The sequence below is a fragment of the Salmo salar genome, chromosome 16 (genome assembly GCF_965601325.2).
Source record: "Salmo salar chromosome 16, fSalSal1, whole genome shotgun sequence".
NCBI classification, from domain to species: Eukaryota; Metazoa; Chordata; class Actinopteri; order Salmoniformes; family Salmonidae; genus Salmo; species Salmo salar.
In genome coordinates, this window is record NC_138306.1 from 96,760,328 (window position 1) to 96,783,915 (window position 23,588).

At 48.2% G+C, this 23,588-nt stretch overlaps 1 long non-coding RNA gene across 1 annotated transcript in view; it reads left to right on the plus strand.

Annotated features, from left to right (window-relative positions):
- The first annotated feature begins 1,007 nt into the window (after positions 1-1,007).
- Positions 1,008-23,588, plus strand: part of LOC106591167 (uncharacterized) — a 74,045-nt gene continuing 51,464 nt past the window's right edge. The window contains exon 1 of the long non-coding RNA XR_014381032.1: positions 1,008-1,170. This is a non-coding gene — a long non-coding RNA (uncharacterized LOC106591167). The remainder of the gene's footprint in view (positions 1,171-23,588) is intronic.

The following is a 23,588-nucleotide window of genomic DNA, read 5'->3' on the forward strand; positions in this document are numbered from 1 at the left end:
TGCCACGTCCTGACCAAACTACCATAACAATTAACCCTTATACTGGCCAGGACGTGACAGTACCCCCCCCTTAAAGGTGCTAACCCCGGACGTGCCAGTACCCCCCCCTTAACCTCTGATCTGGAGGACTCAATAAACACGAGGTTTGTTTGTAAATTATGTCTGAGTGTTGGAGTCCGTAAATAAAAAATTTAAATATAAAAATGTGCCGTCTGATTTGCTTAATATAAAGGATTTATACTTTTACTTTGATACTGGTCTAATGTAGTGTACTATATAGGGAATAGGGTTATATAGGGCCCTGGTCTAAAGTAGTGCACTATATATAGGGAATAGGGTTCTATAGGGCCCTGGTCTAAAGTAGTGCACTATATATAGGGAATAGGGTTCTATAGGGCTCTGGTTTAAAGTAGTGCACTATATAGGGAATAGGGTTCTATAGGGCCCTGGTCTAAAGTAGTGCCCTATATATAGGGAATAGGGTTCTATAGGGCTCTGGTTTAAAGTAGTGCACTATATAGGGAATAGGGTTCTATAGGGCCCTGGTCTAAAGTAGTGCACTATATAGGGAATAGGGTTCTATAGGGCTCTGGTCTAAAGTAGTGCACTATATAGGGAATAGGGTTCTATAGGGCCCTGGTCTAAAGTAGTGCACTATATAGGGAATAGGGTTCTATAGGGCCCTGGTCTAAAGTAGTGCACTATCTAGGGAATAGGGTTCTATAGGGCCCTGGTCTAAAGTAGTGTACTATATAGGGAATAGGGTTCTATAGGGCCCTGGTCTAAAGTAGTGCACTATATAGGGAATAGGGTTCTATAGGGCCCTGGTCTAAAGTAGTGTACTATATAGGGAATAGGGTTCTATAGGGCCCTGGTCTAAAGTAGTGCACTATATATATAGTGAATAGGGTTCTATAGGGCCCTGGTCTAAAGTAGTGCACTACATAGGGAATAGGGTGTTGTTTGGGGAGGCAGACTAAGTGTTCAGTCTCTTCCTGTTCCAGCTGCTGCAGGGGAAGTCCATCCCCAAGTTTGGAACGTTGGATCTGATCGAAACAGGAAGCGGCAATGGTGAGGGGCGTGGCTACAGCGGAGACTGTGACGACGAGGATGGGTGTGGCGGATCAGGGGGTGGAGAGGTCAAGAGGAAGGTCGTGACGGCCTCTAAACGTAAGTCGCCTCTGACCTTCGACTACTACAGGTTTCAGCCTCGTTCATTCACTCTGTTTACGGCAGCACGTTAGTTTCCTTCCTCCGTCCTCTGTCTCTCTCTCTCTCTCTGTTTCCTTCCTCACGTCCTCTGTCTGTCTCTCTCTCTCTTAGTTTCCTTCCTCACGTCCTCTGTCTGTCTCTCTCTTAGTTTCCTTCCTTACGTCCTCTGTCTGTCTCTCTCTCTCTTAGTTTCCTTCCTCACGTCCTCTGTCTGTCTCTCTCTTAGTTTCCTTCCTCCGTCCTCTGTCTCTCTCTCTTAGTTTCCTTCCTCACGTCCTCTGTCTGTCTCTCTCTTAGTTTCCTTCCTCACGTCCTCTGTCTGTCTGTCTCTCTCTCTTAGTTTCTTTCCTCACGTCCTCTGTCTCTCTCTTAGTTTCCTTCCTCACGTCCTCTGTCTGTCTCTCTCTCTCTCTTAGTTTCCTTCCTCACGTCCTCTGTCTGTCTCTCTCTCTCTTAGTTTCCTTCCTCACGTCCTCTGTCTGTCTCTCTCTCTCTCTTAGTTTCCTTCCTCACGTCCTCTGTCTGTCTGTCTCTCTCTTAGTTTCCTTCCTCACGTCCTCTGTCTGTCTCTCTCTCTTAGTTTCCTTCCTCACGTCCTCTGTCTGTCTCTCTCTCTCTCTTAGTTTCCTTCCTCACGTCCTCTGTCTCTCTCTCTCTTAGTTTCCTTCCTCACGTCCTCCGTCTGTCTCTCTCTCTCTCTCTTAGTTTCCTTCCTCACGTCCTCTGTCTCTCTCTCTCTCTGTTTCCTTCCTCACGTCCTCTGTCTCTCTCTCTCTCTTAGTTTCCTTCCTCACGTCCTCTGTCTCTCTCTCTTAGTTTCCTTCCTCACGTCCTCCGTCTGTCTCTCTCTCTCTCTCTTAGTTTCCTTCCTCACGTCCTCTGTCTCTCTCTCTCTTAGTTTCCTTCCTCACGTCCTCCGTCTGTCTCTCTCTCTCTCTCTTAGTTTCCTTCCTCACGTCCTCTGTCTCTCTCTCTCTCTGTTTCCTTCCTCACGTCCTCTGTCTCTCTCTCTCTCTTAGTTTCCTTCCTCACGTCCTCTGTCTCTCTCTCTTAGTTTCCTTCCTCACGTCCTCCGTCTGTCTCTCTCTCTCTCTCTTAGTTTCCTTCCTCACGTCCTCTGTCTCTCTCTCTCTTAGTTTCCTTCCTCACGTCCTCTGTCTCTCTCTCTCTTAGTTTCCTTCCTCACGTCCTCTGTCTCTCTCTCTTAGTTTCCTTCCTCACGTCCTCTGTCTGTCTCTCTCTTAGTTTCCTTCCTCACGTCCTCTGTCTCTCTCTCTTAGTTTCCTTCCTCACGTCCTCCGTCTGTCTCTCTCTCTCTGGAAACAACTTAGCCAGCTGCGAAATTGGATGTTACCGATCCATCTGAAGAGTGAGTTTAACCAACTCAGCTTGGTAACACGTCTCACCTGTTGTCCCAGTCTAACACCTGATCTCAGGTCAGATTACAGAAGACCAGTATATAGCATAGGTCAGCTTGGTAACATGTCTAACACCTGATCTCAGGTCAGATTACAGAAGACCGGAATAATAGCATAGGTCAGCTTGGTAACTCTAACACCTGATCTCAGGTCAGATTACAGAAGACCGGAATAATAGCATAGGTCAGCTTGGTAACTCTAACACCTGATCTGAGGTCAGATTACAGAAGACCGGTATAATAGCATAGCTCAGCTTGGTAACTCTAACACCTGATCTGAGGTCAGATTACAGAAGACAACTTGACAGATAGATATCTCAGCCGTCTCAGCTGATCTCAGGTCAGATTACAGAAGACCGTTATAATAGCATAGCTCAGCTTGGTAACTCTAACACCTGATCTCAGGTCAGATTACAGAAGACTGTTATAATAGCGTAGGTAAACTTGACAGATAGATATCTCAGCTGTCTCAGCTGATCTGAGGTCAGATTACAGAAGACCGTTATAATAGCGTAGGTAAACTTGACAGATAGATATCTCAGCTGTCTCAGCTGATCTCAGGTCAGATTACAGAAGACCGTTATAACAGCGTAGCTCTTGTAGCTGTGGAACGATCATTAGAGACGATTTGAAGGCTGAACGTGATTTAACGAGGATCGCTGATGCAGTAAATAATCAGCCGCTTCCCAGCAGTCCGTGGGACAATAATCTCTTTCTCTCTCAGGGAGTATGTCAACATCCGCCCGTCGCTACGATCACACGCTTTGTCGCACTTTGTCGACCTCCGTCCCAAACGGTATCCTATCCTACGTAGTGCCCTACTTTGACCAGGGGCCCGTTGGGGACTCAGCCTCTGGCACACTAAACAGACAAGGCTAGTGGCCTTCCTTCCTCTCTGTCTGTCCTGGTGTATATCTATCTGCCCTGGTGTATATCTATCTGCTCTGGTGTATATCTATCTGTCCTGGTTCACTGTATATCTATCTGCCCTAATGTATATCTATCTGTCATGGTGTATATCTATCTGTCCTGGTGTATATCTATCTGTCCTGGTGTATATCTATCTGTCATGGTGTATATCTATCTGTCCTGGTTCACTGTATATCTATCTGCCCTGGTGTATATCTATCTGTCCTGGTGTATATCTATCTGTCATGGTGTATATCTATCTGGCCTGGTGTATATCTATCTGCCCTGGTGTATATCTATCTGGCCTGGTGTATATCTATCTGCCCTGGTGTATATCTATCTGCCCTGGTGTATATCTATCTGTCATGGTGTATATCTATCTGCCCTGGTGTATATCTATCTGTCATGGTGTATATCTATCTGCCCTGGTGTATATCTATCTGTCATGGTGTATATCTATCTGCCCTGGTGTATATCTATCTGTCCTGGTTCACTGTATATCTATCTGCCCTGGTGTATATCTATCTGCCCTGGTGTATATCTATCTGCCCTGGTGTATATCTATCTGCCCTGGTGTATATCTATCTGCCCTGGTGTTTATCTGTCCTGGTGTATATCTATCAGGCCTGGTTCACTGTATATCTATCTGCCCTGGTGTATATCTATCTGCCCTGGTGTTTATCTATCTGTCCTGGTGTATATCTATCTGCCCTGGTGTATATCTATCTGTCCTGGTGTTTATCTATCTGTCCTGGTGTATATCTATCAGGCCTGGTTCACTGTATATCTATCTGCCCTGGTGTATATCTATCTGCCCTGGTGTTTATCTATCTGTCCTGGTGTATATCTATCTGCCCTGGTGTATATCTATCTGTCCTGGTGTTTATCTATCTGCCCTGGTGTATATCTATCTGCCCTGGTGTATATCTATCTGTCCTGGTTCACTGTATATCTATCTGCCCTGGTGTATATCTATCTGCCCTGGTGTATATCTATCTGCCCTGGTGTTTATCTATCTGTCCTGGTGTATATCTATCTGCCCTGGTGTATATCTATCTGTCCTGGTGTTTATCTATCTGCCCTGGTGTATATCTATCTGCCCTGGTGTATATCTATCTGTCCTGGTTCACTGTATATCTATCTGCCCTGGTGTATATCTATCTGTCCTGGTGTATATCTATCTGTCCTGGTGTATATCTATCTGTCCTGGTGTATATCTATCTGTCCTGGTGTATATCTATCTGTCCTGGTTCACTGTATATCTATCTGCCCTGGTGTATATCTATCTGCCCTGGTGTATATCTATCTGCCCTGGTGTATATCTATCTGTCCTGGTGTATATCTATCTGTCCTGGTGTATATCTATCTGTCCTGGTTCACTGTATATCTATCTGCCCTGGTGTATATCTATCTGCCCTGGTGTATATCTATCTGTCCTGGTGTATATCTATCTGTCCTGGTGTATATCTATCTGTCCTGGTGTATATCTGTCTGTCCTGGTTCACTGTATATCTATCTGCCAGTGTGTATATCTATCTGTCCTGGTGTTTATCTATCTGTCATGGTTCACTGTATATCTATCTGCCAGTGTGTATATCTATCTGTCATGTTGTTTATCTATCTGTCCTAGTTCACTGTATATCTATCTGCCAGTGTGTGTGATGTCTGTCTGTGTGACAGACAGTAGCTTTAATCACATCCCCCCCCCTTCCCCCCCACTCTGATCCCAAACCAATAAGACCTACTGCAGTGTATTCAATCAAACTGTGCTGTGGGGAAAATATGTTACTGTGACAGAAACATGGAAGCGTTAAGGGTTCCTATTGGTTAGGCCGTGTTTCCTGGTTCCTATTGGTTAGGCCGTGTTTCCTGGTTCCTATTGGTTAGGCCTTGTTTCCTGGTTCCTATTGGTTCGGCCGTGTTTCCTGGTTCCTATTGGTTAGGCCGTGTTTCCTGGTTCCTATTGGTTAGGCCGTGTTTCCTGGTTCCTATTGGTTAGGCCGTGTTTCCTGGTTCCTATTGGTTCGGCCGTGTTTCCTGGTTCCTATTGGTTAGGCCGTGTTTCCTGGTTCCTATTGGTTAGGCCGTGTTTCCTGGTTCCTATTGGTTAGGCCGTGTTTCCTGGTTCCTATTGGTTAGGCCGTGTTTCCTGGTTCCTATTGGTTAGGCCGTGTTTCCTGGTTCCTATTGGTTCGGCCGTGTTTCCTGGTTCCTATTGGTTAGGCCGTGTTTCCTGGTTCCTATTGGTTCGGCCGTGTTTCCTGGTTCCTATTGGTTAGGCCGTGTTTCCTGGTTCCTATTGGTTAGGCCGTGTTTCCTGGTTCCTATTGGTTAGGCCGTGTTTCCTGGTTCCTATTGGTTCGGCCGTGTTTCCTGGTTCCTATTGGTTCGGCCGTGTTTCCTGGTTCCTATTGGTTAGGCCGTGTTTCCTGGTTCCTATTGGTTAGGCCGTGTTTCCTGGTTCCTATTGGTTAGGCCGTGTTTCCTGGTTCCTATTGGTTCGGCCGTGTTTCCTGGTTCCTATTGGTTAGGCCGTGTTTCCTGATTCCTATTGGTTAGGCCGTGTTTCCTGATTCCTATTGGTTAGGCCGTGTTCCCTGGTTCCTATTGGTTAGGCCGTGTTTCCTGGTTCCTATTGGTTAGGCCGTGTTTCCTGATTCCTATTGGTTAGGCCGTGTTTCCTGGTTCCTATTGGTTAGGCCGTGTTTCCTGGTTCCTATTGGTTAGGCCGTGTTTCCTGGTTCCTATTGGTTAGGCCGTGTTTCCTGGTTCCTATTGGTTAGGCCGTGTTTCCTGGTTCCTATTGGTTAGGCCGTGTTTCCTGGTTCCTATTGGTTAGGCCGTGTTTCCTGGTTCCTATTGGTTAGGCCGTGTTTCCTGGTTCCTATTGGTTAGGCCGTGTTTCCTGGTTCCTATTGGTTAGGCCGTGTTTCCTGGTTCCTATTGGTTAGGCCGTGTTTCCTGGTTCCTATTGGTTAGGCCGTGTTTCCTGGTTCCTATTGGTTAGGCCGTGTTTCCTGGTTCCTATTGGTTAGGCCGTGTTTCCTGGTTCCTATTGGTTAGGCCGTGTTTCCTGGTTCCTATTGGTTAGGCCGTGTTTCCTGGTTCCTATTGGTTAGGCCGTGTTTCCTGGTTCCTATTGGTTAGGCCGTGTTTCCTGGTTCCTATTGGTTAGGCCGTGTTTCCTGGTTCCTATTGGTTAGGCCGTGTTTCCTGGTTCCTATTGGTTCGGCCGTGTTTCCTGGTTCCTATTGGTTCGGCCGTGTTTCCTGGTTCCTATTTGTTAGGCCGTGTTTCCTGGTTCCTATTGGTTAGGCCGTGTTTCCTGGTTCCTATTGGTTAGGCCGTGTTTCCTGGTTCCTATTGGTTAGGCCGTGTTTCCTGGTTCCTATTGGTTCGGCCGTGTTTCCTGGTTCCTATTGGTTCGGCCGTGTTTCCTGGTTCCTATTGGTTAGGCCGTGTTTCCTGGTTCCTATTGGTTCGGCCGTGTTTCCTGGTTCCTATTGGTTCGGCCGTGTTTCCTGGTTCCTATTGGTTAGGCCGTGTTTCCTGGTTCCTATTGGTTAGGCCGTGTTTCCTGGTTCCTATTGGTTAGGCCGTGTTTCCTGGTTCCTATTGGTTAGGCCGTGTTTCCTGGTTCCTATTGGTTAGGCCGTGTTTCCTGGTTCTTAATGGTTCGGCCGTGTTTCCTGGTTCCTATTGGTTAGGCCGTGTTTCCTGGTTCCTATTGGTTAGGCCGTGTTTCCTGGTTCCTATTGGTTAGGCCGTGTTTCCTGGTTCCTATTGGTTCGGCCGTGTTTCCTGGTTCCTATTGGTTAGGCCGTGTTTCCTGGTTCCTATTGGTTAGGCCGTGTTTCCTGGTTCCTATTGGTTAGGCCGTGTTTCCTGGTTCCTATTGGTTCGGCCGTGTTTCCTGGTTCCTATTGGTTAGGCCGTGTTTCCTGGTTCCTATTGGTTAGGCCGTGTTTCCTGGTTCCTATTGGTTAGGCCGTGTTTCCTGGTTCCTATTGGTTCGGCCGTGTTTCCTGGTTCCTATTGGTTAGGCCGTGTTTCCTGGTTCCTATTGGTTAGGCCGTGTTTCCTGGTTCCTATTGGTTCGGCCGTGTTTCCTGGTTTCTATTGGTTCGGCCGTGTTTCCTGGTTCCTATTGGTTAGGCCGTGTTTCCTGGTTCCTATTGGTTAGGCCGTGTTTCCTGGTTCCTATTGGTTAGGCCGTGTTTCCTGGTTCCTATTGGTTCGGCCGTGTTTCCTGGTTCCTATTGGTTCGGCCGTGTTTCCTGATTCCTATTGGTTAGGCCGTGTTTCCTGGTTCCTATTGGTTAGGCCGTGTTTCCTGGTTCCTATTGGTTAGGCCGTGTTTCCTGGTTCCTATTGGTTAGGCCGTGTTTCCTGGTTCCTATTGGTTAGGCCTTGTTTCCTGGTTCCTATTGGTTAGGCCGTGTTTCCTGGTTCCTATTGGTTAGGCCGTGTTTCCTGGTTCCTATTGGTTAGGCCGTGTTTCCTGGTTCCTATTGGTTAGGCCGTGTTTCCTGGTTCCTATTGGTTAGGCCGTGTTTCCTGGTTCCTATTGGTTAGGCCGTGTTTCCTGGTTCCTATTGGTTAGGCCGTGTTTCCTGGTTCCTATTGGTTCGGCCGTGTTTCCTGGTTCCTATTGGTTCGGCCGTGTTTCCTGGTTCCTATTGGTTAGGCCGTGTTTCCTGGTTCCTATTGGTTAGGCCGTGTTTCCTGGTTCCTATTGGTTCGGCCGTGTTTCCTGGTTCCTATTGGTTAGGCCGTGTTTCCTGGTTCCTATTGGTTAGGCCGTGTTTCCTGGTTCCTATTGGTTAGGCCGTGTTTCCTGGTTCCTATTGGTTAGGCCGTGTTTCCTGGTTTCTATTGGTTCGGCCGTGTTTCCTGGTTCCTATTGGTTAGGCCGTGTTTCCTGGTTCCTATTGGTTCGGCCGTGTTTCCTGGTTCCTATTGGTTCGGCCGTGTTTCCTGGTTCCTATTGGTTAGGCCGTGTTTCCTGATTACTATTGGTTAGGCCGTGTTTCCTGGTTCCTATTGGTTAGGCCGTGTTTCCTGGTTCCTATTGGTTAGGCCGTGTTTCCTGGTTCCTATTGGTTAGGCCGTGTTTCCTGGTTCCTATTGGTTAGGCCGTGTTTCCTGGTTCCTATTGGTTAGGCCGTGTTTCCTGGTTCCTATTGGTTAGGCCGTGTTTCCTGGTTCCTATTGGTTAGGCCGTGTTTCCTGGTTCCTATTGGTTAGGCCGTGTTTCCTGGTTCCTATTGGTTCGGCCGTGTTTCCTGGTTCCTATTGGTTCGGCCGTGTTTCCTGGTTCCTATTGGTTAGGCCGTGTTTCCTGGTTCCTATTGGTTAGGCCGTGTTTCCTGGTTCCTATTTGTTAGGCCGTGTTTCCTGGTTCCTATTGGTTCGGCCGTGTTTCCTGGTTCCTATTGGTTAGGCCGTGTTTCCTGGTTCCTATTGGTTAGGCCGTGTTTCCTGGTTCCTATTGGTTCGGCCGTGTTTCCTGGTTCCTATTGGTTAGGCCGTGTTTCCTGGTTCCTATTGGTTAGGCCGTGTTTCCTGGTTCCTATTGGTTAGGCCGTGTTTCCTGATTCCTATTGGTTAGGCCGTGTTTCCTGGTTCCTATTGGTTAGGCGTGTTTCCTGGTTCCTATTGGTTAGGCCGTGTTTCCTGGTTCCTATTGGTTAGGCCGTGTTTCCTGGTTCCTATTGGTTCGGCCGTGTTTCCTGGTTCCTATTGGTTAGGCCGTGTTTTCCTGGTTCCTATTGGTTAGGCCGTGTTTCTTGGTTCCTATTGGTTAGGCCGTGTTTCTTGGTTCCTATTGGTTAGGCCTTGTTTCCTGGTTCCTATTGGTTATGCCGTGTTTCCTGGTTCCTATTGGTTAGGCCGTGTTTCCTGGTTCCTATTGGTTAGGCCGTGTTTTCCTGGTTCCTATTGGTTAGGCCGTGTTTCCTGGTTCCTATTGGTTCGGCCGTGTTTCCTGGTTCCTATTGGTTCGGCCGTGTTTCCTGGTTCCTATTGGTTAGGCCGTGTTTCCTGGTTCCTATTGGTTAGGCCGTGTTTCCTGGTTCCTATTGGTTAGGCCGTGTTTCCTGGTTCCTATTGGTTAGGCCGTGTTTCCTGGTTCCTATTGGTTAGGCCGTGTTTCCTGGTTCCTATTGGTTAGGCCGTGATTCCTGGTTCCTATTGGTTAGGCCGTGTTTCCTGGTTCCTATTGGTTAGGCCGTGTTTCCTGGTTCCTATTGGTTAGGCCGTGTTTCCTGGTTCCTATTGGTTCGGCCGTGTTTCCTGGTTCCTATTGGTTAGGCCGTGTTTCCTGGTTCCTATTGGTTAGGCCGTGTTTCCTGGTTCCTATTGGTTAGGCCGTGTTTCCTGGTTCCTATTGGTTAGGCCGTGTTTCCTGGTTCCTATTGGTTAGGCCGTGTTTCCTGGTTCCTATTGGTTAGGCCGTGTTTCCTGGTTCCTATTGGTTAGGCCGTGTTTCCTGGTTCCTATTGGTTAGGCCGTGTTTCCTGGTTCCTATTGGTTAGGCCGTGTTTCCTGGTTCCTATTGGTTCGGCCGTGTTTCCTGGTTCCTATTGGTTAGGCCGTGTTTTCCTGGTTCCTATTGGTTAGGCCGTGTTTCTTGGTTCCTATTGGTTAGGCCGTGTTTCTTGGTTCCTATTGGTTAGGCCTTGTTTCCTGGTTCCTATTGGTTATGCCGTGTTTCCTGGTTCCTATTGGTTAGGCCGTGTTTCCTGGTTCCTATTGGTTAGGCCGTGTTTTCCTGGTTCCTATTGGTTAGGCCGTGTTTCCTGGTTCCTATTGGTTCGGCCGTGTTTCCTGGTTCCTATTGGTTCGGCCGTGTTTCCTGGTTCCTATTGGTTAGGCCGTGTTTCCTGGTTCCTATTGGTTAGGCCGTGTTTCCTGGTTCCTATTGGTTAGGCCGTGTTTCCTGGTTCCTATTGGTTAGGCCGTGTTTCCTGGTTCCTATTGGTTAGGCCGTGATTCCTGGTTCCTATTGGTTAGGCCGTGTTTCCTGGTTCCTATTGGTTAGGCCGTGTTTCCTGGTTCCTATTGGTTAGGCCGTGTTTCCTGGTTCCTATTGGTTCGGCCGTGTTTCCTGGTTCCTATTGGTTAGGCCGTGTTTCCTGGTTCCTATTGGTTAGGCCGTGTTTCCTGGTTCCTATTGGTTAGGCCGTGTTTCCTGGTTCCTATTGGTTAGGCCGTGTTTCCTGGTTCCTATTGGTTCGGCCGTGTTTCCTGGTTCCTATTGGTTAGGCCGTGTTTCCTGGTTCCTATTGGTTAGGCCGTGTTTCCTGGTTCCTATTGGTTAGGCCGTGTTTCCTGGTTCCTATTGGTTAGGCCGTGTTTCCTGGTTCCTATTGGTTAGGCCGTGTTTCCTGGTTCCTATTGGTTAGGCCGTGTTTCCTGGTTCCTATTGGTTAGGCCGTGTTTTCCTTGGTGAAAATCCTGATTCGATTTCAAAGCATCATAATCACATATAGAAATAAAAGCTTTTTGTGTTATTCTCTTCTTTCATAATCCTCCCAATCATGTCCCTGGTGGTATCAGATCAGAGCTAATAGGATGAGATTACCATAGATTATAGATCACATTGTTGGGGAAAGATTAAGATATGGTTTTAACACACATCCTAAGGGAATCAGATCTTATCAGCCCTCCTCTGAATCTGAAACAGGATTATGTTTTGGTACAATACAATGATATCTGCCCAGTGTTTGTTGTGGTGATGGGATCACTACCTCTGGGTAGGTTGAAATTGCGAGTCCTCTTTTTGGTGCTGTGGTTGAGGAGGCAGTTTTATCCCTTAACGTTTAAGGGATTTAACTGTTTTATACATTTTACATTTTAGTCATTTTAGCAGACGCTCTTATCCAGAGCGATTTACAGTAGTTGAATGCATACATTTCATTTCATGCATAATTTTTTTATTTTAAGTTTTTAATAATTTTTTGTACTGGCCCCCTGTGGGAATCGAACCCACAACCCTGGCGTTGCAAACACCATGCTCTACCAACTGAACCACAGGGAAGGCCAAATACTGCGGTGATTGGTCAAATTTGCAAGCCCCCCGCATAATATGCAGGGAATTTTGCAATACAAAAATCCTAGAGGTGCACTGCCTATTCCCTATATAGGGTCCATAGGGTCCTGGTTAAATGTAGTGCACTACGTAGGGGATAGGGGGCAATTTGGGAAGGCATCCTCTGTCAGTTTTGCACAGAAACTGATGTTCCATACATTCTGTGTTGTGATGGGGAAGCCATACGTTCTGTGTTGTGATGGGGAAGCCATACGTTCTGTGTTGTGATGGGGAAGCCATACGTTCTGTGTTGTGATGGGGAAGCCATACGTTCTGTGTTGTGATGGGGAAGCCATACGTTCTGTGTTGTGATGGGGAAGCCATACGTTCTGTGTTGTGATGGGGAAGCCATACGTTCTGTGTTGTGATGGGGAAGCCATACGTTCTGTGTTGTGATGGGGAAGCCATACGTTCTGTGTTGTGATGGGGAAGCCATACGTTCTGTGTTGTGATGGGGAAGCCATACCTTCTGTGTTGTGATGGGGAAGCCATACGTTCTGTGTTGTGATGGGGAAGCCATACGTTCTGTGTTGTGATGGGGAAGCCATACGTTCTGTGTTGTGATGGGGAAGCCATACGTTCTGTGTTGTGATGGGGAAGCCATACGTTCTGTGTTGTGATGGGGAAGCCATACGTTCTGTGTTGTGATGGGAAGCCATACGTTCTGTGTTGTGATGGGAAGCCATACGTTCTGTGTTGTGATGGGAAGCCATACGTTCTGTGTTGTGATGGGGAAGCCATACGTTCTGTGTTGTGATGGGAAGCCATACGTTCTGTGTTGTGATGGGAAGCCATACGTTCTGTGTTGTGATGGGGAAGCCATACGTTCTGTGTTGTGATGGGGAAGCCATACGTTCTGTGTTGTGATGGGGAAGCCATACGTTCTGTGTTGTGATGGGGAAGCCATACGTTCTGTGTTGTAACGGGAAGCCATGCAAATCCTCATCAGATAATTTTCGTACCTTGGCTTGTATCTCTCATTGTCTTTTAATAGTATAATGTGATTGTGATCATTTGTCCCTCTAGGACAGGTTCTAAAAGGAGTTTAGTAGCAGACACAGAGACGGGTTCTAAAAGGAGTTTAGTAGCAGACACAGAGACGGGTTCTAAAAGGAGTTTAGTAGGAGAGACGGGTTCTAAAAGGAGTTTAGTAGCAGAGACGGGTTCTAAAAGGAGTTTAGTAGCAGACACAGAGATGGGTTCTAAAAGGCATTTTGGCAGCAGGAAAGACACATCGATTTCCTGCGAGGGAGGAAGCAGAACGAGGAGAGGAAGTGGAGGAGAGGAAGTGGAGGAGTGGAGGGACCCCGTTAGCATCAAGCTCTTATTAATTAATAGTGTGTCTCTGGAGGAGGAGATTACAGGATATGAATCCCTGGGTGGCAGTCAGGAAGGGCCCCAGGCTGATGAAGGATAACGGGTGGAGATGTTCTTCCTGGACTTTTCTAAACTGGCTAGATTGGACCTAGTTGCTGAAAGATTTTGTAGATCTTAATGTTGTAACATCACCCACAATAGAGGTCGTCCTAAATATCTCTTTATACAGTCTACTAGAATCCAAGGTGAGGAAGATGGGGCCGACAGACATGGCAGTTCTACGTCTAGCTCCTAATAAGCAAGTCTTCGAAAGCCAAGTGAACAAACAGATCACTGACCATTTTCGAATCCCACCGTACCTTCTCCGCTATGCAATCTGGTTTCAGAGCTGGTCATGGGTGCACCTCAGCCACGCTCAAGGTCCTAAACGATATCGTAACCGCCATCGATAAGAGACAGTACTGTGCAGCCGTCTTCATCGACCTGGCTAAGGCTTTCGATTCTGTCAATCACCGTATTCTTATCTGCAGACTCAACAGCCTTGGTTTTTCTAATGACTGCCTCGCCTGGTTCACCAACTACTTCTCAGATAGAGTTCAGTGTGTCAAATCGGAGGGCCTGTTGTCCGGACCTCTGGCAGTCTCTATGGGGGTGCCACAGGGTTCAATTCTCGGGCCGACTCTTTTCTCTGTATATATCAATGATGTTGCTCTTTTTGCGGGTGATTCTTTGATCCACCTCTACGCAGACGACACCATTCTGTATACTTCTGGCCCTTCTTTGGACACTGTGTTAACAACCCTCCAGACGAGCTTCAATGCCATACAACTCTCCTTCTGTGGCCTCCAACTGCTCTTAAACGCTAGTAAAACTAAATGCATGCTTTTTAACCGATCGCTGCCCACACCCGCCGCCCGTCCAGAATCACTACTCTGGACGGTTCTGACTTAGAATATGTGGATAACTACAAATACCTAGGTGTCTGGCTAGACTGTAAACTCTCCTTCCAGACTCACATCAAGCAACTCCAATCCAAAATTAAATCTAGAATCGGCTTCCTATTTCGCAACAAAGCATCCTTCACTCATGCTGCCAAACATACCCTCGTAAAACTGACTATCCTACCAATCCTTGACTTCGGCGATGTCATTTACAAAATAGCCTCCAATACTCTACTCAGCAAATTGGATGCAGTCTATCACAGTGCCATCCGTTTTGTCACCAAAGTCCCATATACTACCCACCACTGCGACCTGTCCGCTCTCGTTGGCTGGTCCTTGCTACATATTCGTCGCCAAACCCACTGGCTCCAGGTCATCTATAAGTCTTTGCTAGGTAAAGCCCCGCTCTATCTCATCTCACTGGTCACCATAGCAGCACCCACTCGTAGCACACGCTCCAGCAGGTATATCTCACTGGTCACCCCCAAAACCAATTCCTCCTTTGGCCGCCTTTCCTTCCAGTTCTCTGCTGCCAAGGACTGGAACGAATTGCAAAAATCGCTGAAGTTGGAGACTTTAATCTCCCTCACTAACTTTAAGCCTCAGCTGTCAGAGCAGCTCACCGATCGCTGCAGCTGTACGTAGCCCATCTGTAAATAGCCCATCCAACCAACTACCTACCTCATCCCCATATTTGTTTTGTTTTTCTGCTCTTTTGCACCCCAGTATTTCTACTTGCACATCCTCATCTGCACAAATATCACTCCAGTGTAAATTGCTTAATTGTAATTACTTCGCCACTATTGGCCGATTTATTGCCTTACCTCCTTACTCCATTTGCACACACTGTATATAGACTTTTCTATTGTGTTATTGGACTGTACGTTTGTTTATCCCATATGTAACTCTGTGTTGTTTTTGTCGCACTGCTTTGCTTTATCTTGGCCAGGTCGCAGTTGTAAACGAGAACTTGTTCTCAACTAGCCTACCTGGTTAAATAAAGGACTTGTTCTCAACTAGCCTACCTGGTTAAACAAAGGACTTGTTCTCAACTGGCCTACCTGGTTAAATAAAGGACTTGTTCTCAACTAGCCTACCTGGTTAAATAAAGGACTTGTTCTCAACTAGCCTACCCTGGTTAAATAAAGGACTTGTTCTCAACTGGCCTACCTGGTTAAATAAAGGACTTGTTCTCAACTAGCCTACCTGGTTAAATAAAGGACTTGTTCTCAACTGGCCTACCTGGTTAAATAAAGGACTTGTTCTCAACTAGCCTACCTGGTTAAATAAATAAAGGTGAAGTAAAAAATAATAATAATTTAAACTTTGCAGTAATTCTTTGGGGTGTTATTTCTTATTAGCCCAGAACATTTTTTGTGTTATTACGTACAGCCGGAAATAACTTTTGGATATCAGAGCGGAGGTAACTCACCAGCATTCCCACCAGAAGTACAACTTTCCTGAAGTGGATTTTTTTGTTCGTACTCCCCCAAGGTAATTTAACTTATCTCAGAGGCTGCTCTAAGACGCCCCCGGTAGAGAAGAGGTATTCCGAGTGGACTTCTAGTCCGAATCAGGAGGCGCACACACCATCCACCGCTTCCGAGTACATTACTCGCTAATGTTCAGTCCCTGGACAATAAAGTAGATGAGCTCAGGGCGAGGAACCCACGCAGACAGTGTGGTGAAGAAGGCACAACAGCGCCTCTTCAACCTCAGGTGGCTGAAGAGAATTCAGCTTGGCCCCCTAAGATGCACCATTGAGAGCATCCTGTCATCAACCACCCGAGCCACGGGCCTGTTCACCCCGCTATCATCCAGAAGGCGAGGAAAGTACATGTGCTTCAAAGCTGTGACCGAGAGACTGAAAATCCAGCTTCTATCTCAAGGCCATCAGACTGTTCAATAGCCATCAATAGCCAGACCTTCACCCAGTACCCTGTCCTGAAGTTAGATACTGTCACTAGCCGGCTACCACCCGGTTACTCCACCCGGTCACCTCCCCTGAGTCTGCCACACTGAGAGGACTGGTTCACCTCCCCCTGAGTCTGCCACACTGAGAGGACTGGTTCACCTCCCCCTGAGTCTGCCACACTGAGAGGACTGGTTCACCTCCCCTGAGTCTGCCTCACTGAGAGGACTGGTTCACCTCCCCCTGAGTCTGCCACACTGAGAGGACTGGTTCACCTCCCCCTGAGTCTGCCACACTGAGAGGACTGGTTCACCTCCCCCTGAGTCTGCCACACTGAGAGGACTGGTTCACCTCCCCCTGAGTCTGCCACACTGAGAGGACTGGTTCACCTCCCCCTGAGTCTGCCTCACTGAGAGGACTGGTTCACCTCCCCCTGAGTCTGCCACACTGAGAGGACTGGTTCACCTCCCCCTGAGTCTGCCACACTGAGAGGACTGGTTCACCTCCCCTGAGTCTGCCACACTGAGAGGACTGGTTCACCTCCCCCTGAGTCTGCCACACTGAGAGGACTGGTTCACCTCCCCCTGAGTCTGCCACACTGAGAGGACTGGTTCACCTCCCCTGAGTCTGCCACACTGAGAGGACTGGTTCACCTCCCCCTGAGTCTGCCACACTGAGAGAACTACAGTATGTCTGCATCAGCGTTGAGTCGTCTTTCGATACAGTATGTCTGGTATCAGCGTTGAGTCGCTCTTTCGATACAGTATGTCTGTATCAGCGTTGAGTCGTCTTTCGATACAGTATGTCTGCATCAGCGTTGAGTCGTCTTTCGATACAGTATGTCTGTATCAGCGTTGAGTCGTCTTTCGATACAGTATGTCTGTATCAGCGTTGAGTCGTCTTTCGATACAGTATGTCTGTATCAGCGTTGAGTCGTCCTTCGATACAGTATGTCTGCATCAGCGTTGAGTCGTCCTTTCGATACAGTATGTCTGTATCAGCGTTGAGTCGTCTTTCGATACAGTATGTCTGTATCAGCGTTGAGTCGTCTTTCGATACAGTATGTCTGCATCAGCGTTGAGTCGTCTTTCGATACAGTATGTCTGCATCAGCGTTGAGTCGTCTTTCGATACAGTATGTCTGTATCAGCGTTGAGTCGTCTTTCGATACAGTATGTCTGTATCAGCGTTGAGTCGTCCTTTCGATACAGTATGTCTGTATCAGCGTTGAGTCGTCCTTCGATACAGTATGTCTGCATCAGCGTTGAGTCGTCTTTCGATACAGTATGTCTGTATCAGCGTTGAGTCGTCTTTCGATACAGTATGTCTGTATCAGCGTTGAGTCGTCTTTCGATACAGTATGTCTGCATCAGCGTTGAGTCGTCTTTCGATACAGTATGTCTGCATCAGCGTTGAGTCGTCTTTCGATACAGTATGTCTGCATCAGCGTTGAGTCGTCTTTCGATACAGTATGTCTGCATCAGCGTTGAGTCGTCTTTCGATACAGTATGTCTGTATCAGCGTTGAGTCGTCTTTCGATACAGTATGTCTGCATCAGCGTTGAGTCGTCTTTCGATACAGTATGTCTGCATCAGCGTTGAGTCGTCTTTCGATACCGTATGTCTGCATCAGCGTTGAGTCGTCTTTCGATACAGTATGGTCTGTATCAGCGTTGAGTCGTCTTTCGATACAGTATGTCTGCATCAGCGTTGAGTCGTCTTTCGATACAGTATGTCTGCATCAGCGTTGAGTCGTCTTTCGATACAGTATGTCTGCATCAGCGTTGAGTCGTCTTTCGATACAGTATGTCTGCATCAGCGTTGAGTCGTCTTTCGATACAGTATGTCTGCATCAGCGTTGAGTCGTCTTTCGATACAGTATGTCTGCATCAGCGTTGAGTCGTCTTTCGATACAGTATGTCTGCATCAGCGTTGAGTCGTCTTTCGATACCGTATGTCTGCATCAGCGTTGAATCGTCTTTCGATACAGTATGTCTGTATCAGCGTTGAGTCGTCTTTCGATACAGTATGTCTGTATCAGCGTTGAGTCGTCTTTCGATACAGTATGTCTGCATCAGCGTTGAGTCGTCTTTCGATACAGTATGTCTGCATCAGCGTTGAGTCGTCTTTCGATACAGTATGTCTGCATCAGCGTTGAGTCGTCCTTCGATACAGTATGTCTGCATCAGCGTTGAGTCTTGTCTTTCGATACAGTATGTCTGCATTCAAGCGTTGAGCTCGTCTTTCGATACAGTATGTCTGCATCAGCGTTGAGTCGTCTTTCGATACAGTATGTCTGCATCAGCGTTGAGTCGTCTTTCGATACAGTATGTCTGCATCAGCGTTGAGTCGCCTTTTCGATACAGTATGTCTGCATCAGCGTTGAGTCGTCTTTTCGATACCGTATGTCTGCATCGAGCAGTTGAGTTTGCTCTTTCGATGCCAGCATGTCTGCGTCAGCGTTGAGTTCGTCTTTCGATACAGTATGTCTGCATGAGCGTCTGAGTCAGCGTTGAGTCGTCTTTCGATACAGTATGTCTGTATCAGCGTTGAGTTCGTCTTTCGATACAGTATGTCTGCATCAGCGTTGAGTCGTCTTTCGATACAGTATGTCTGTATCAGCGTTGAGTCGTCCTTCGATACAGTATGTCTGCATCAGCGTTGAGTCGTCTTTCGATACAGTATGTCTGTATCAGCGTTGAGTCGTCTTTCGATACAGTATGTCTGTATCAGCGTTGAGTCGTCTTTCGATACAGTATGTCTGCATCAGCGTTGAGTCGTCTTTCGATACAGTCTGTCTGTATCAGCGTTGAGTCGTCTTTCGATACAGTATGTCTGCATCAGCGTTGAGTCGTCTTTCGATACAGTATGTCTGTATCAGCGTTGAGTCGTCTTTCGATACAGTATGTCTGTATCAGCGTTGAGTCGTCTTTCGATACAGTATGTCTGCATCAGCGTTGAGTCGTCTTTCGATACAGTATGTCTGCATCAGCGTTGAGTCGTCTTTCGATACAGTATGTCTGCATCAGCGTTGAGTCGTCTTTCGATACAGTATGTCTGCATCAGCGTTGAGTCGTCTTTCGATACCGTATGTCTGCATCAGCGTTGAATCGTCTTTCGATACAGTATGTCTGTATCAGCGTTGAGTCGTCTTTCGATACAGTATGTCTGTATCAGCGTTGAGTCGTCTTTCGATACAGTATGTCTGCATCAGCGTTGAATCGTCTTTCGATACAGTATGTCTGCATCAGCGTTGAATCTCCAGCTGTGTGGATTAGGGGTCCTTATCCAGCTGTGTGTAGTAGGTGTCCTTATCCAGCTGTGTGTAGTGGGGTCCTTATCCAGCTGTGTGGATTAGGGGTCTTATCCAGCTGTGTGTAGTAGGGGTCCTTATCCAGCTGGGGGGAGTAGGGGTCCTTATCCAGCTGGGGGAAGTAGGGGTCCTTATCCAGCTGTGTGTAGTAGGGGTCCTTATCCAGCTGTGTGTAGTAGGGGTCCTTATCCAGCTGTGTGTAGTAGGGGTCTTATCCAGCTGTGTGTAGTATGGGTCCTTATCCAGCTGTGTGTAGTAGGGGTCCTTATCCAGCTGTGTGTAGTAGGGGTCCTTATCCAGCTGTGTGTAGTAGGGGTCCTTATCCAGCTGTGTGTAGTGGGGTCCTTATCCAGCTGTGTGGAGTAGGGGTCCTTATCCAGCTGTGTGTAGTAGGGGTCCTTATCCAGCTGTGTGTAGTAGGGGTCCTTATCCAGCTGTGTGGAGTAGGGGTCCTTATCCAGCTGTGTGTAGTAGGGGTACTTATCCAGCTGTGTGTATTAGGGGTCCTTATCCAGCTGTGTGTAGTAGGGGTCCTTATCCAGCTGTGTGTACTAGGGGTCCTTATCCAGCTGTGTGTAGTAGGGGTCCTTATCCAGCTGTGTGTAGTAGGGGTCCTTATCCAGCTGTGTGTAGTAGGGGTCCTTATCCAGCTGTGTGGAGTAGGGGTCCTTATCCAGCTGTGTGTAGTAGGGGTCCTTATCCAGCTGTGTGTAGTAGGGGTCCTTATCCAGCTGTGTGTAGTAGGGGTCCTTATCCAGCTGTGTGTAGTAGGGGTCCTTATCCAGCTGTGTGTAGTAGGGTCCTTATCCAGCTGTGTGTAGTGGGGGTCCTTATCCAGCTGTGTGTAGTAGGGGTCCTTATCCAGCTGTGTGTAGTAGGGTCCTTATCCAGCTGTGTGTAGTAGGGGTCCTTATCCAGCTGTGTGTAGTAGGGGTCCTTATCCAGCTGTGTGTAGTAGGGGTCCTTATCCAGCTGTGTGTAGTAGGGGTCCTTATCCAGCTGTGTGTAGTAGGGGTCCTTATCCAGCTGTGTGTAGTAGGGGTCCTTATCCAGCTGTGTGTAGTAGGGGTCCTTATCCAGCTGTGTGTAGTAGGGGTCCTTATCCAGCTGTGTGTAGTAGGGGTCCTTATCCAGCTGTGTGTAGTAGGGTCCTTATCCAGCTGTGTGTAGTAGGGGTCCTTATCCAGCTGTGTGTAGTAGGGGTCCTTATCCAGCTGTGTGTAGTAGGGGTCCTTATCCAGCTGTGTGTAGTAGGGGTCCTTATCCAGCTGTGTGTAGTAGGGGTCCTTATCCAGCTGTGTGTAGTAGGGGTCCTTATCCAGCTGTGTGTAGTAGGGGTCCTTATCCAGCTGTGTGTAGTAGGGGTCCTTATCCAGCTGTGTGGAGTAGGGGTCCTTATCCAGCTGTGTGGAGTAGGGGTCCTTATCCAGCTGTGTGTAGTAGGGTCCTTATCCAGCTGTGTGTAGTAGGGGTCCTTATCCAGCTGTGTGTAGTAGGGGTCCTTATCCAGCTGTGTGTAGTAGGGGTCCTTATCCAGCTGTGTGTAGTAGGGGTCCTTATCCAGCTGTGTGGAGTAGGGGTCCTTATCCAGCTGTGTGTAGTAGGGGTCCTTATCCAGCTGTGTGTAGTAGGGGTCCTTATCCAGCTGTGTGTAGTAGGGGTCCTTATCCAGCTGTGTGTAGTAGGGGTCCTTATCCAGCTGTGTGTAGTAGGGGTCCTTATCCAGCTGTGTGTAGTAGGGGTCCTTATCCAGCTGTGTGTAGTAGGGGTCCTTATCCAGCTGTGTGTAGTAGGGTCCTTATCCAGCTGTGTGTAGTAGGGGTCCTTATCCAGCTGTGTGTAGTAGGGGTCCTTATCCAGCTGTGTGTAGTAGGGGTCCTTATCCAGCTGTGTGTAGTAGGGGTCCTTATCCAGCTGTGTGTAGTAGGGGTCCTTATCCAGCTGTGTGTAGTAGGGGTCCTTATCCAGCTGTGTGTAGTAGGGTCCTTATCCAGCTGTGTGTAGTAGGGGTCCTTATCCAGCTGTGTGGAGTAGGGGTCCTTATCCAGCTGTGTGTAGTAGGGGTCCTTATCCAGCTGTGTGTAGTAGGGGTCCTTATCCAGCTGTGTGTAGTAGGGGTCCTTATCCAGCTGTGTGTAGTAGGGGTCCTTATCCAGCTGTGTGTAGTAGGGGTCCTTATCCAGCTGTGTGTAGTAGGGGTCCTTATCCAGCTGTGTGTAGTAGGGGTCCTTATCCAGCTGTGTGTAGTAGGGGTCCTTATCCAGCTGTGTGTAGTAGGGGTCCTTATCCAGCTGTGTGTAGTAGGGGTCCTTATCCAGCTGTGTGTAGTAGGGGTCCTTATCCAGCTGTGTGTAGTAGGGGTCCTTATCCAGCTGTGTGGAGTAGGGGTCCTTATCCAGCTGTGTGTAGTAGGGGTCCTTATCCAGCTGTGTGTAGTAGGGGTCCTTATCCAGCTGTGTGTAGTAGGGGTCCTTATCCAGCTGTGTGTAGTAGGGGTCCTTATCCAGCTGTGTGTAGTAGGGGTCCTTATCCAGCTGTGTGTAGTAGGGGTCCTTATCCAGCTGTGTGTAGTAGGGGTCCTTATCCAGCTGTGTGTAGTAGGGGTCCTTATCCAGCTGTGTGTAGTAGGGGTCCTTATCCAGCTGTGTGTAGTAGGGGTCCTTATCCAGCTGTGTGTAGTAGGGGTCCTTATCCAGCTGTGTGGAGTAGGGGTCCTTATCCAGCTGTGTGTAGTAGGGGTCCTTATCCAGCTGTGTGTAGTAGGGGTCCTTATCCAGCTGTGTGTAGTAGGGGTCCTTATCCAGCTGTGTGTAGTAGGGGTCCTTATCCAGCTGTGTGTAGTAGGGTCCTTATCCAGCTGTGTGTAGTAGGGGTCCTTATCCAGCTGTGTGTAGTAGGGGTCCTTATCCAGCTGTGTGTAGTAGGGTCCTTATCCAGCTGTGTGTAGTAGGGGTCCTTATCCAGCTGTGTGTAGTAGGGGTCCTTATCCAGCTGTGTGGAGTAGGGGTCCTTATCCAGCTGTGTGTAGTAGGGTCCTTATCCAGCTGTGTGTAGTAGGGGTCCTTATCCAGCTGTGTGTAGTAGGGGTCCTTATCCAGCTGTGTGTAGTAGGGGTCCTTATCCAGCTGTGTGTAGTAGGGGTCCTTATCCAGCTGTGTGTAGTAGGGGTCCTTATCCAGCTGTGTGTAGTAGGGGTCCTTATCCAGCTGTGTGTAGTAGGGGTCCTTATCCAGCTGTGTGTAGTAGGGGTCCTTATCCAGCTGTGTGTAGTAGGGGTCCTTATCCAGCTGTGTGTAGTAGGGTCCTTATCCAGCTGTGTGTAGTAGGGGTCCTTATCCAGCTGTGTGTAGTAGGGGTCCTTATCCAGCTGTGTGTAGTAGGGGTCCTTATCCAGCTGTGTGTAGTAGGGGTCCTTATCCAGCTGTGTGTAGTAGGGTCCTTATCCAGCTGTGTGTAGTAGGGGTCCTTATCCAGCTGTGTGTAGTAGGGGTCCTTATCCAGCTGTGTGTAGTAGGGGTCCTTATCCAGCTGTGTGTAGTAGGGGTCCTTATCCAGCTGTGTGTAGTAGGGTCCTTATCCAGCTGTGTGTAGTAGGGGTCCTTATCCAGCTGTGTGTAGTAGGGGTCCTTATCCAGCTGTGTGGAGTGGGGTCCTTATCCAGCTGTGTGGAGTAGGGGTCCTTATCCAGCTGTGTGTAGTAGGGGTCCTTATCCAGCTGTGTGTAGTAGGGGTCCTTATCCAGCTGTGTGTAGTAGGGGTCCTTATCCAGCTGTGTGTAGTAGGGGTCCTTATCCAGCTGTGTGTAGTAGGGGTCCTTATCCAGCTGTGTGGAGTAGGGGTCCTTATCCAGCTGTGTGTAGTAGGGGTCCTTATCCAGCTGTGTGTAGTAGGGGTCCTTATCCAGCTGTGTGTAGTAGGGGTCCTTATCCAGCTGTGTGTAGTAGGGGTCCTTATCCAGCTGTGTGTAGTAGGGGTCCTTATCCAGCTGTGTGTAGTAGGGGTCCTTATCCAGCTGTGTGTAGTAGGGGTCCTTATCCAGCTGTGTGTAGTAGGGGTCCTTATCCAGCTGTGTGTAGTAGGGGTCCTTATCCAGCTGTGTGTAGTAGGGGTCCTTATCCAGCTGTGTGTAGTAGGGGTCCTTATCCAGCTGTGTGGAGTAGGGGTCCTTATCCAGCTGTGTGGAGTAGGGGTCCTTATCCAGCTGTGTGTAGTAGGGGTCCTTATCCAGCTGTGTGTAGTAGGGGTCCTTATCCAGCTGTGTGTAGTAGGGGTCCTTATCCAGCTGTGTGTAGTAGGGGTCCTTATCCAGCTGTGTGGAGTAGGGGTCCTTATCCAGCTGTGTGTAGTAGGGGTCCTTATCCAGCTGTGTGTAGTAGGGGTCCTTATCCAGCTGTGTGTAGTAGGGGTCCTTATCCAGCTGTGTGTAGTAGGGGTCCTTATCCAGCTGTGTGTAGTAGGGGTCCTTATCCAGCTGTGT